The sequence below is a fragment of the Pinus tabuliformis genome, chromosome 1_2 (genome assembly GCF_031772625.1).
Source record: "Pinus tabuliformis cultivar Carrire ecotype Pingquan chromosome 1_2, CPIR1, whole genome shotgun sequence".
NCBI classification, from domain to species: Eukaryota; Viridiplantae; Streptophyta; class Pinopsida; order Pinales; family Pinaceae; genus Pinus; species Pinus tabuliformis.
In genome coordinates, this window is record NC_142298.1 from 692222393 (window position 1) to 692236270 (window position 13878).

Below are 13878 nucleotides of genomic sequence, written 5' to 3' on the forward strand. Positions count from 1 at the left end.
GTCCAAATGTTTGACATATAACCATAACCAATGGCCAAGAATAGGCGTTGCATAATTGAGTAGCTAAGATTGAGCACAAGAAGATCGATGGCTCACAAGAAATCCAACATGACGTAATACCAGAGGGTTGAATCTTGGAAGCCATATAAATTCACACACAAAGGATAACACTTTGGATGATGCAAGCCCGGGAAGAGTTGGAAATGAAAGATTTAGTAATTGGTGGAGCTTCAGAGTGAGAGGTCCCCATGGGACAACTCATCCTAGAAGACTCTCCGTGGAGGAAATCCAAAGGATATTTGGAGGAGATGCTCAAGATGACACAAGGCTAGGTTATCATGGTAGGGGAAAGAGTGGTATGAATCTTGAGCAACGACTATGCAGAGAGGTGTGGGACCACAACGCACATAGGCCCAGAGATCCCTGTTCCTGAAAGTTAAAAGGTGAAACATGCTTTGGAGGGAGCAGGATGACGTAAGCCTGGGATATGGTGGCACACATGTAAGCCTGACATTATAACCATTGGTGTGAGGGTAGACCCACCTTACAGGTCAGCCTGAAAGGCCACTCTTGGAGAAAAATTTGAATGTACAAATGGAAAGGGATGGGTACAAAGCCCAGGTAATGGTAATGTTGCCATCAATTGATGCCTATCGAATAACCGTATAAATGCATATTTTAGTATAAGGTGAGCATGAATGGGTTGGATGGTTAAATAAATAAATAAATATATACGCAGCTAATACACAAAATCCAAGTGGCATTGAGAGGTTGATTACGACTGCCATGTGGCAGAAGGGAAACATGGCACCTTTTGATTCATTTGAACTCAATTAGTTATGACTTTCAATCCAGATGTCAAATTGAAGCAAGATTTTATATCACCTGAATCATCTTGATGAGACAAACACAATAGTAATAATAAATCAAGGTTTTAAATTAGTTGAAAAGACTAAAATTTTTATACCCCATTTCCATAATGACACCTTGGAACTTGGGTCAACATAGTAACCACCTCCTTTTAACAATGGTTGGAAAGGATTTTAGGGTGTGTGTGTGTGTTACTATTTTTCTTTTTTAGTAGGAATGGTTAGTAATCAATTCATATTAATATACATTTTTTTCCATTAATGCCCTCAAATTTTATTCAAGTTTTCTTTCTCATTATTTAAAGTTTAAATTAGGGAAAGATTTTATGTTTTTCTATGTGCACAAATATTGTGATTTGAAATGATATTGTTGACATCAAGATATTAGTCTTAGAAACTATTTAAATAGTTAATTTTATTTTGAAATATATTACGTTATATTTCCTTGTAAGTATAATGAATGCGGTAGTTGGGGTATTAACTAGGACATTTATTAAACTTTAACTCTTTGGATCTAAAGAACCAATTTTGTGATGGCGAATGTTTCTATACCACCTTCTTCATCATATTTTTATCTATTTGTTTATCTAACTCTAAATTTATTGAAGATATTTCATGTGGTTCGATTATATAAAAATCAACTAGGTGGAGAGGGAGATTTTTTTCACCTCTAACCTAACATAGTAAATATTGGTTTCCTATGATATAAACTACCTACCTCGTTCAAGTTGGGTGAAACAAAACTTGGAAAGAATAACCTTAATTATGTGCCTATTTTTTAGGGCTCCTACCTATATTCCAACCTTAGTTTCAACGATAACATAGGAAGAGATTTTATTAAATCGCCATCTCATCTTACTAGGAAATCCAAATGTCACTTGAGTATCGTCTAAAGCCTTTTATCTGATGATGAAACTCTTTATCGTATAGTGACTACCTATGTTAATTATATTTATGGTTTCTAACAAGAGATATACCTACATCTATCAATTATTATTCTAGTACTTAGGTGTCTCCCTTTGTTTCTAATGAAATTGTTGCAAAACATGTTGTTGCTTCATTGATATAATCTCTATTGATAGGAATAATAAGTGAACATTTCCATTATTTAACAAGTTTGTTTCATTAGAGAAAAACTATTTCAAAGTCTTTGAACCTAAGGTATGTCATTCAACTTTGTTGAGCTTACCAACCTTACAAGCCTGAGCTTGCTGTACACCAAGCGTTTTTCTCTTTTATAGGGATTGCATGAAGAATTCCTAAAGAAAAATCCTTCACCTTTAGATTAACATCATATAGGAAATGAGTTATAAAGAGATGATGCATTGATTTACAAAGAACACAACTGAATTTTATAACTCATTAGTAGATATATTTCTTTCATCATATGTTGAATATAGATTTGATTTTCTATGATGAAATGTAAACCTAGAAAGTTAATTTCAACAATGGAAACATTTAATTACATAATGTACATGAAAAGTTTTACAAAATATTATCACCTTATCAATAAAGAGTTGGGCTAATATATATTTTTAAAATTTAATACTGTGATGATGGGCCAATACCATGGCTTATCAATATCACATGCACTTGAGGGCATGTTAATTTTCGGTGGTGAATGCCTCATTGCCGAATGCTTAACAATTTTTAAGTGTGTGGTCATGTTCAAGTCATTTTTTGGTTCCATAGATCGCCTCTTGGATCCCACACTTAGTTATTTTATGTAATTGATCCTTCTTCGATTAACCTCCTCCCAAACTATCTCCTTGAGCTGTTCATTATGTATTTTCAGACTATAAGAGGCTTATCACTCCCTCAGGAACTGCGTATTGTGCAGTCGCAGTGCTTAGTCAGGCCTTCCTAACCTTATAAACTGTGCAATATTTCCTCTTAGTCAGTCTTTCACTATGCATTGGGCAGTTTCAGTCAGCACTCTAACTCTCTCTCTCTCTATGAAATGCGTAAATGCACAATTTAGTGGCTTAGTCTCTCCCTTGAACTGTGAATTGTGTAATCACAATGAAAAAGCCCTTCCTTTCTGGCTATTTGACTTGCTCAACTGCACAATCTTCAGTCACTAGCCTCCCAAAACTACGCATTTCGCATTCATAGTGAGCAAGCCTTCATTACTATCTCACTGACTTTCCCAATTTTGCAGTCTTGTCCCTCCTTGTCTCCTAGAACTGTGCCCTGTGTAGTTTCAGTGAGAAAGCCCTCACTTTTGTCTCCTTAGCTCCCTCAACTATGGACTCTTGCTTCGTAGGCCTCCACTTACTATGCATTTCACAGCCACAATCATCATTCCCTCACTCCTCTCCTCTACAACTATGCACTGTGTAATCCCTGAGCCTTTGTCCCTTTCTAGTACTCAGTTCCAGGTCAATCAATTATTCTCAAGAAGAAAGTTAGACTAGGAGATTTCCGGACTGATGCCATCTTGTCATGAGTGAATTTCATTTGTAGGTACCATATTTTAACATGACAGGATGATGCTCAGAAAGGAGAAGGATACTATGCAAGGTGACACTCAAGAAGACTGCAAAATAAGACGATCACTGAACAAGTAGATGAAGGGACACTAGATTGTGAAAGAAGTTGGAATATCTAGATCACATAAAAGACTCCATATCTTCAAGCCTTTTGGAGGATAAATAGGAAGAACCTGTAGCATATATCATGAAGACACAAAGATAACAGCAGAAGAGAAGCTTGGCATTGACACATCATCATAAATTCTATATCCTCAGTTTCAAGTCATGTCTTGTCAATGTGTCATCTCAAGATTCATATAAGTTATCATGTTGCCACAACATTTGTGGATATAATTATGTATTTTCAAGAAAATGACAAAATGTAACTATGTGGAAGTCCAAGAGTTAGACGTGGAATATGAAAAGTCACATGTAAACTAAAGAGCCACTAGGAAAAGTCCAAGAGCCTTATAGAAGCTCAAAAGTCACTTGGAAGTGTAATAGGAATGAGGGAAGCTCAAGCATCATGGGGATATGAAAGGTCATTCCTCTTGTTATAAATACACCCTCATAACTTAAGAAAATGGCTTTTGGAGTCATAGACTTTTGAGAGATGGCCTTGGCTTCTCTAGCTTGGCATAGGAGAGAATATCATTCCTTGGAGAAGCAAGACTTGAATTAATGTTCCACTACTAGAGCTATTGGTTCGCCGTTGTAACTGTGTACTTGGATCTTTCACCTATTAGTCAGAAGCTCGTTGAGCCAGCACATTTTCATGCATGTATTGTGAATATTGTAAGATTATTCTTTAGATGTTTGCAATATGTGTTATGTTCATATGTACTAGGAAAATTGAACTACTTCATTGGCTTTGGTACTTATCTTATTGAATGTGTGTTGTAATTTCTTTAATGATCATTGTGTCTATGTGAACTATTTTGCTAGAAAAGTAACGAATCTTTCCTTTCTCTTATGTACCTTTCCTAGGAATGTACTATTACTTTCCTCCTAGAGCCGCACTCTCGTCTCCCCTTTTGTGAAAGTCTTCATTTATGCATTGCAAGTGGTGTTTCAGTGTCAACTTACTTGTTGATTTCAAAGGATATGTGTGTAATATTTATGTTATTCGTTGTAGCCAAGGAAAACCTTAGAGTTATGTTGGTGAGACCGATACTCCGGATGGGGCTCCTACTCCAAACGGTGTGAGGTCTAATTGAGACTTCACATTGGGGAAATCCCCTTGGTTGATGGATTTCCAGCACCGTCAACAACTTCATATGACACTTGTTTATATGACATTTTTTTCAATTAACCAATTTAATTAAAAGAGCAAAAAGGGAATACTACTACTTTGGAGATAAATCTTGACCTTTGATTTGTGTATACTACTACGATAATTCTAGAATATTGTGTGGAGGTTAAATCTCTACCATCCACCTAATAATTATTTATTTGATATAAATTAAATTCTGGAGACCATATTATAAAATAGGCATGTCTATGAGCGTAAGTAATTATTGATAATTAAATTAAAATTTTGGAAGGCCTATTCCAAAATAGACATGCCTATTGACATAAAAATGTAATTTTGAAATTTTTATATAAACCTCAACAGAGCTCGAAGCTATTACAATAAATATGCATTATGAGCTCCAAATGCCGCATTCTAGAATTCAATAAACCATTCAATAAATGCTCAATATGAGTTAGATATATCACATTTTAAAATTAATTTTGGATAGAAAAAATAACAATATTTTTCCCTACCACTTAAACTAAACTCAATTAATTTTTTAATAAAAATCTGAATAATATTAAGTAAATTATAAATAATTTTGGAAAGTAAAATTTAAAATCTAAAATTATATAATACTATTTTACCTCAACAACAACAATAATAATAATAATAATAATAATAATTATTATTATTATTGTTAGATTTAAGACTTTTGTGATTCATATTGTTGATAAACGTCTTTCGAAATAATCACATCATTAGAATTTGGTCTACGTTTTGAACCAAACAACATTTTGAACCTTGTCATGAGGATGAACCACATCGAAAAGTGCACCAAATCTTAATAATGTAATTATTCCGAAAAACATTGATTATTATTATTTATTTTAATAAATATATCTACTCATCTAAATACATTTCTCATAAATGGTATACATTTCTCATAAATGGTAGAAAATGGTATATATGAAATGTTTAACAAAAAAAATTGATAACAATTAAATCTCCTAAATAAATCGACTTTTATGAATGAATTTATAATTTAGTTTTTCTAAACACTATGGACATTGTTTATTAGTTTTATTGAGACATCGGGAGCATTTTCTTTTCGCATGAGAATATATTGGGATGCCGGGACACCAAGAACTTAAATGTACCTTACTAGTTTAGAACGCTTGAATAGCTTGAAACTTTTTACTAGTTTAAAATGTTTAAATAGTTTGAAACTTTTTTATAAAAGCAATTACATTTTGCATGAGAATATATTGAATTAATATTGGCTATAATTTTTCTTTTTAAATAATTATATTTTTAAGCAGAATACATTAAATTAATATTTAAAATAAAGGATATAGTTAATATTTGAAATAAATGTTTTTGAAAATATAATAATGTTTTAAATAGAAATTTGATGAGTTTGTTTTTTTAATTAGTTTTTATTGTGCATAAATTAAAATTTGGTAAATATCCATATCATGTGAGAAAATTATTATCTCCACAGATAACAAGCAAAATATTCTTTTAACATATTCACATATTTTATTTAAAGAAATAAATAAATAAATAAGAAAACATCACCCTTAATGAGGGTTGAAGAGGCACATAACCCAGTGAGGGTGATTCCAAAATGGAGAGGCGTGGGCTCCTTCCTCAGAGGCACCCTTACTTTGACAACCACTGGCAACCTAATGGTGTGAGGTCTAATTGAGACTTCACATTGGGGAAATCCCCTTGGTTGATGGATTTCCAGCACCATCAACAACTGCATATGGCACTTGTTTATATGACATTTTTTTAATTAACCAATTTAATTAAAAGAGCAAAAAAGGAATACTACTACTTTGGAGATAAATCTTGACTTTTGATTTGTGTATACTGCTATGCATATTCTATAATATTGTGTGGAGGTTAAATCTCTACCATCGACCTAATAATTATTTATTTGATATAAATTAAATTCTAGAGATCATATTATAAAATAAACATGTCTATCATCATAAGAAATTATTGATAATTAAATTAAAATTTTGGAAGACCTATTCCAAAATAGACATCACTGTTGACATAAAAATGTAACTTTGAAACTTTTATATAAACCTCAACAGAGCTTGAAGCTATTGCAATAAATATGCATTATGAGCTCCAAATGCTACATTCTAGAATTCAATAAACCATTCAATAAATGCTCAATATGAGTTAGATATATCAAATTCTAAAATTAAATTGGGATAGAAAAATTAACAATATTTCTCCCTACCACTTAAACTAAACTCAATTAACTTTTTAATAAAAATCTTAATAATATTAAGTAAATTATAAATAATTTTCGAAGGTAAAATTTAAAATCTAAAATTATAATTTTATATATATATATAATCAATAAAATTATATAATACTATTTTATCTCAACAACAACAACAACAATAATTAATAATAATAATAATAATTATTATTATTATTGTTATTGTTAGATCTAAGACTTTTGTGATCCATATTGTAGATAAATGTCTTTTGGAATAATTACATCATTAGGATTTGGTTTGCGTTTCGAACCAACCAACGTTTTAAATCTTGTCCTGAGGATGAACCACATTGGTTGGTTCGAAACGTCCACCAAATCTTAATAATGTGATTATTCAAAAAAACATTTATCTATTATTATTATTATTTATTTTAATAAATATATCAAATCATCTAAATACATTTCTCATAAATGGTATATATGAAATGTTTAGCAAAAAAATTGATAACAATTAAATCTAATACATAAATCGACTTTTATGGATGAATTTATAATTTAGTTTTTCTAAACACTATGGACATTGTTTATTAGTTTTATTGAGACATCAAGAGCATTTTTTTTTCGCATGAGAATATATTGGGATGCTGGGACACCAAGAACATTAATGTACCTTACTAGATTATAACGTTGGAATGGGTTGAAACTTTTTACTGGTTTAAAATGCTTAAATAGTTTGAAACTTTTTTATAAGAGCAATTACATTTTGCATAAGAATATATTGAATTAATATTGACTATAATTTTTCTTTGTAAATAATTATATTTTTAAGCAGAATACATTAAATTAATATTTAAAATAAAGGATATAGTTAATATTTGAAATAAATGTTTTCGGAAATATAATAATATTTTAAATAGAAATTTGATGAGTTTGGTTTTTTAGTTAGTTTTAATGTTACATAAATCAAAACTCGGTAAATATCCATATTCACATATTTTATTTAAAGAAATAAATATATAAAAAAGGAAAACATCACCCTTAAGGAGGGTCGAAGAGGCACAAAACCCAGCGAGGGGGTTGGCTCCTTCCTCTGGGGCACCCCTACTCTGACAGCCACCGGCAACACGTACTCTACAGATCAATCGTTTGCTTGTGATCAGTCGTTTTCTCGAGATCAATCGTTTACTTGAGAACTATGTTGAGATCAATCGTTTTCTTGAGATCAATCGTTATCCTAATTAGCTTGAGAACTATGTTGAGATCAATCGTTTTCTAACCGCTGACCCAAAGGGAAGTTTGAAGTATTCCAACTAGCTTGTTATTCTAATAAAATCTATGTAATGGAATCCAAAAGAACTATGATGAGATCAATCGTTTTCTTGCTTGGCTATATGCGGTGGTGTTGGAATAATCTCAAATCAAAGGCTAGCCGTCCGTCTTTTACCTAGATCTTGAATCATGCCCTTAGCCATAAATAATTTGGCTTTATGCTTAAAAAATAAAATAATAACATTAAAAAAAATAATATTATAAATAAAGTAGCACTACCTACATCTTAAATCATGCTCAGATTATAAATTAACTAATACAACGATATTAATAAATAATTATTAATATTATTATTATATTTGTAATAATTATTATTATATTATATTAATTTTTTTTTGGCAATTATCATATAAACATCTTTTCAATAAAAAAAAATTCATGCTTAAATTTATACATTATATTAAAATATTTTATTGTAAGATTTTTTTTTGAAATAATTATATCAAGTAAAATTATGCTAGTCTCAAAAAGATGAACCATTATATTATAATATTTCATTATAATTTTTTTTTTGGAAATAATCAAAGTATGCTCACTTGTTTCTTGGTCATGGTCACCACAAGATGAACCAAGATGAAACTTTTTTTCTTATAATGCAATATGGATCACAGAAGCCTAAACTAGTTAATTATTATATTTGTAATAATTATTATTATATTATATTATTGATTTTTTTTTGGCCAATAATCATATAAATATCTTCTCAATATTAAAAAAAATGGGCCATGCCTAAATTTATACATTATATTATAATATTTCATTATAAGAAAAAAAAATCAGAAATAATCACATCAAGTAAAATTATGCTTACGCATTTCAAACCAACCAGTGTGGTTCATCGTGAGGACAAGATGTCACCAATATGGAATTTTTTTCTTATAATGTAATATGGATCAAAAAAGCCTAAACTCGTTAATTATAATATTTGTAATACTTATTATTATATTATATTATAATATTATAATATTTATAATAATAATTTTTTGATGATGATGATGATAATAATAATATTATTATTATGAATATAATATTGCTGATATTATGAATAATATAATAAATATTGAGAAAACTCAAGGATTGAATATTAAAAACTCAAAGGATTAATACTGAGAACCCAAGAGATTTATATTATACCCTAGGATTAATATTATAAACCCTATCAATATATTATACCCTAATAATATGAACATTTATATTAATAAACCCAAGGGATTGATATTATAAGCCCAAGGGAATAATATTAAACCCAAATGATTAATATTATAAACCCAAGGTATATAAACCCTCAGATAAATATTATAAACCTTAAAATAAACATGGTTGACCATGATTGACCATCGTTGATTTTCATATTAAGACAATCCATGTCACAATGCGTCATTGGACCATGGTTGATTTTCATATTGAAACAATCCTTTCTCACATTGCGACGTTGGACCATGATTGACTAATGGTCCAACGTCACATGTGATGTTAGACCATTGTTGGCTATGGTTAACCATGATTGACCATAATTGACAACGATCAACCATGTTTGACCAATGTTGACCATGGTTGATCATGGTTGACCATGATTCACCATAGTTGAACATGATTGATTTTCATATTGAGAAATCCTAGGATAAACCCTAAGATAAATATTATAAACCAAGGTATATAAACCTAATGATAAATATTATAAGGGGTAAAATAAACATGGTTGATGATAGTTGACCATGATTGATTTTCGTATTGAGACAATCTTTGTCACAATGTGACATTGAACCATGGTTGACCATGATTAAACCCTCGGATTAAACCTTACGAATAATATTATACCCTAGGAATAAGAACCCTTAGATTAATGAACCCAAGGGATTAATATTATAAACCTATGGGATTAATTCTAAAACTCCAAGGGATTATAAACCCAAGGGATTAATATTATAATCCCAAGATATATAAACACTAATATAAATATAATAAACCCTAAAATACACATAGTTCACCATGGTTGATTTTCACATTGAGACAATTTTTGCCACAATGCGACATTGAGCCATCACTGATCATGATTGATTTTCATATTCTGACAATTTTTGTCATATTGTGACATTGGTCTTACATGTCATTTGTTCACCATGACACTTAACTAGGGAAATGGATCTCTCACCATCTAGAAACATGTCCCATTGCACTTCCTTAGAGGTCAAACAATCAAAAACCCTTGAAGAACAAGTGAATTTTGGGTAAAATAGGCTTTATGACTTGTTAAGTATGACCTGCGCGCTTTTCCTAGTTAGTTTCTGCACATGTGCAGTTTCTATCCCTGAAATCTACGCAGAAATACGTTGTTTCTTCCATTATACACTGCGCAGTCAACTCAGAGGAAAGTAAAAATTAAAACTGAATTCCAAAAGCATTGTTGGGTGAATATATCCCAACTGAAAGCCTCTGAGGTCATACCTATTTGAGCCATACCCCTTAGATCATTGAGCTAATTCCCTCTTATCAAGGAACTGTAATCCCCCAATTAGAGGGTCTTATCCTTCTCTTTTGGATATTAAAACTTATTCTTCTTGGTCTATAAATTGACTACAGGTTAGAGGTATTAGAGAGTTCAGAGAAGATACACTTATGTTGTTGGATTTAGATTGGAAGGCTTACCATCTCAGGAGAGGGTTGGAGGCATTTGGGAGGAACCTCATGACGTCAAGGCAGAGGATATAAGGCTCTTCCTTATCATTGAATTAATACAAATGAATCATTTTTTCCATTTTATTGTCTTCCTAAAAAGATGAATGATTTATGTCTCTTTTAATATTCATTAAGATGATTTCAATTTCTAATATCCTCGATTATTAGGATACGATTGTTTGATTTGTTATGCTGAATATGCCTTTGATCTTTCTTATGTCTTTGGTTGCAGGTCTTTTCGAGCATTGAGAAGCTACATCAAGACAGAGCAAGGATATTCATCAAGAACTTCCCAAATAGGTTAGAGGCTTATTCTCCTTGTCTTGTATTTATAATTCAAACGAAGTAAGCCTAGGAAAAGAGTTATTCAATTGTCTATTTGTTTCTAGTTTCCTTTAGGATCTAGGGAGATCGCTCATGTGAGCAAGAGGGATTTATCCACCTAACAAATTGGCGACCGTACTGGGGAACGTTACTGTTCTCTTCTCTTTTCTTGGCTTTGATTTCCTTTCTCTTTTGTTTAGCTAGATCTGAATGTTAGCAAATTTATGATCTTTCAGATCCTTTGTTTTAATTGCTTTCTTTTTATTTTTTATTGGACTTCCCAGATCTGTGTGGTTTCTATTCATCAACAAAGTGTAGATATGCACAGTTATTGCCTCAACAACTAGCACATGTGCACTTCTTGATACTGTTGGCCTACGAAGTTTCTAGAAATTTTTGAAAAATTAGGTTTTCTCTTGCCCAAAATATGAATTTGGTTTTCTGAAGGTGCCATCATATTTGTTGCGGTTGTCCAATACCTTTTTTGAACTTGTTTGAGTGCTTTTGTGAAGTCTTTTTGGGAATCAATCCCTTTTGCAAAATTGATTAGGGTTTTGTTTGGCTTGTTTGTTGATTGGTTAGAAAGAGATAGGTTGTGCTCAAGATCACTATTTTCCTGTCTTTTTCTGTCAAATACACCAGATCCATTACTTAATCCTACTTTTTGTGATAAACTTCTTTGTTTAATTGCAAATTAGGGTTTCTCAGGAATTAGTTTTTTTGTGAAGAGTTGCTTTCATTGATGAAGGATAAAAGGGAAATCATTTCTTTTCAGCTTTGAAGTCTTTCATAATTTCACTTTTGGCATCATTACGTTAAAGTATTCATTAGGAAAATTTCGTTTTTCCAAACTCTTGATTGGCTTCTGTGTGTTTTGAAAATTTCAAGTGATTAATGATAAATGACATTTTGAGTTTGTTTGTTCTCTTAGGAAAATTTCAAATCTTAGTTTATTTCTGCATCTCGATTGCATCGAAGTGAAATTGGCTTGCTTGTGAAAATAATTTTAAGTGAAGTTTTGAGTTTTGCATTTCATTTGAAGAAAATCAAAGAAACTCTTACATTCCCATAATTAGGATTTCATTGAACATCAAATTACAAATTGCATGTTCGATTGCATTAGAATTTCGAGTCGAGTCTTAATATCATAAGTTTCACTCCCATTACCTATTGAGTAAATAACAGCTTGATAACTGTGAGCGTTAATTACAATTAATTACAATTTTACATTTTTTAGGGCTCTTATCACCTACAGTAGCTTAAGTTGTAGGGATTTGGAATAGTAAAGTGAGTAAACTTTCCAAAGCTATAGACAAATAATAAAATATTCAGATAGGGAGATAAATCCAATTATTTCAGTTTTTCTCTGGGAAGCTCTTCTAACACATGAGTTAAGCACGAGATCATGTAAGACCTGGTGAAGTGATCATACCCACTTCATTGGTTATGATAGATCAATTTGCATCTATTACAATGGTGCCAAAAGGTACTTGGGGTCACTTGAAAGTAAACCTCCAATTAACCACAATGAAGAGATTTCAAGGGGATTGAGCTTTGTTACTCTTCCCTTGTGTGCACGTCTAATTTACGACTGTTCCCCTAGGAAGAATTGTTGTAGTTGGTAACTTTAGTGACTATAATCCTGGGATTATTACCCAAGGTGACGTTAGAGGGAAGTTCCTGTTGTACCTTGAACAAACGTTGGCTAACTCATTTGGACTTTTTGGAGGGTAATGTTCACTCGAGATGGCATAAGTGAAGTTACTTACTCCATATCATTTCATTAAGTAGGTTGTCGGTGTAATTGCTTCCAATCGCTCATATTTATAAAATTTTTTACTTTGATCTCTACGACGTTGGATTTCATCACCAACTAGTAACTATTGATCTCTGTGAGGAGTCAGTTTGTATGGGTTGAATCCCTAGATTTGTTAGCACATGTTACTTTGTTTGTTTTTTACTTTTTAGAGACTTTAGGTGTGGTTTTGATACTGTGTGAATTATTAATTTAAGATTTCATCGTGTCTGAATTACCGAGACAATCACATAGAATGCTAGGTCAACCCCCTGAATATACATCGAGTCAGTTAGAAAATATTAAAGTTGAAAGATAAAAATCAAAAGGATTTGGGACTACATATGAACCTGAAACTTATACTATTTAGAATATGATGTAACAGGAACTGAATTGAATCAACCAGAAACATCTACTATTCTAGGACCTGAAGTAATAAAATATGAATTTGATCAACCTAAAACACTAGAATCACACTCAGAATTAACTGGTCCAATAATTACTGAACTTATTCGAACATAATTAGAAACTGGAGAGACTTTGGACTCACAATTGACCGAACCAGAGATCGAAGAACCTACGTCTAATGTTTCTGAACCCGAGTCAGCTTCAGCTGCTTTAGCCCCTACTCCTAGTCCACCACCTTTACCTCGAGTAAAACTACTTATTACCGATAGTATACCTCCTGGTCTTATTAGCATTGAAGAAATTATCTCAGACAAAGAGGAAGAATGGCCTCATATGCTAGTTTTTACCGGTGATCAGATAGATATTTAGGAAATTCTCTTTTCTTCTTTTCAACCTGACCCTTGGTATTTTACGCCCTTTAACTTTTTAGGTCAAGGCATTCCACGATACACTACTCCTTATTCTACTGTACCATACATAGATTTGTCTAGAATGATTTCTGGAGCCATGTCGTCAGATACTTC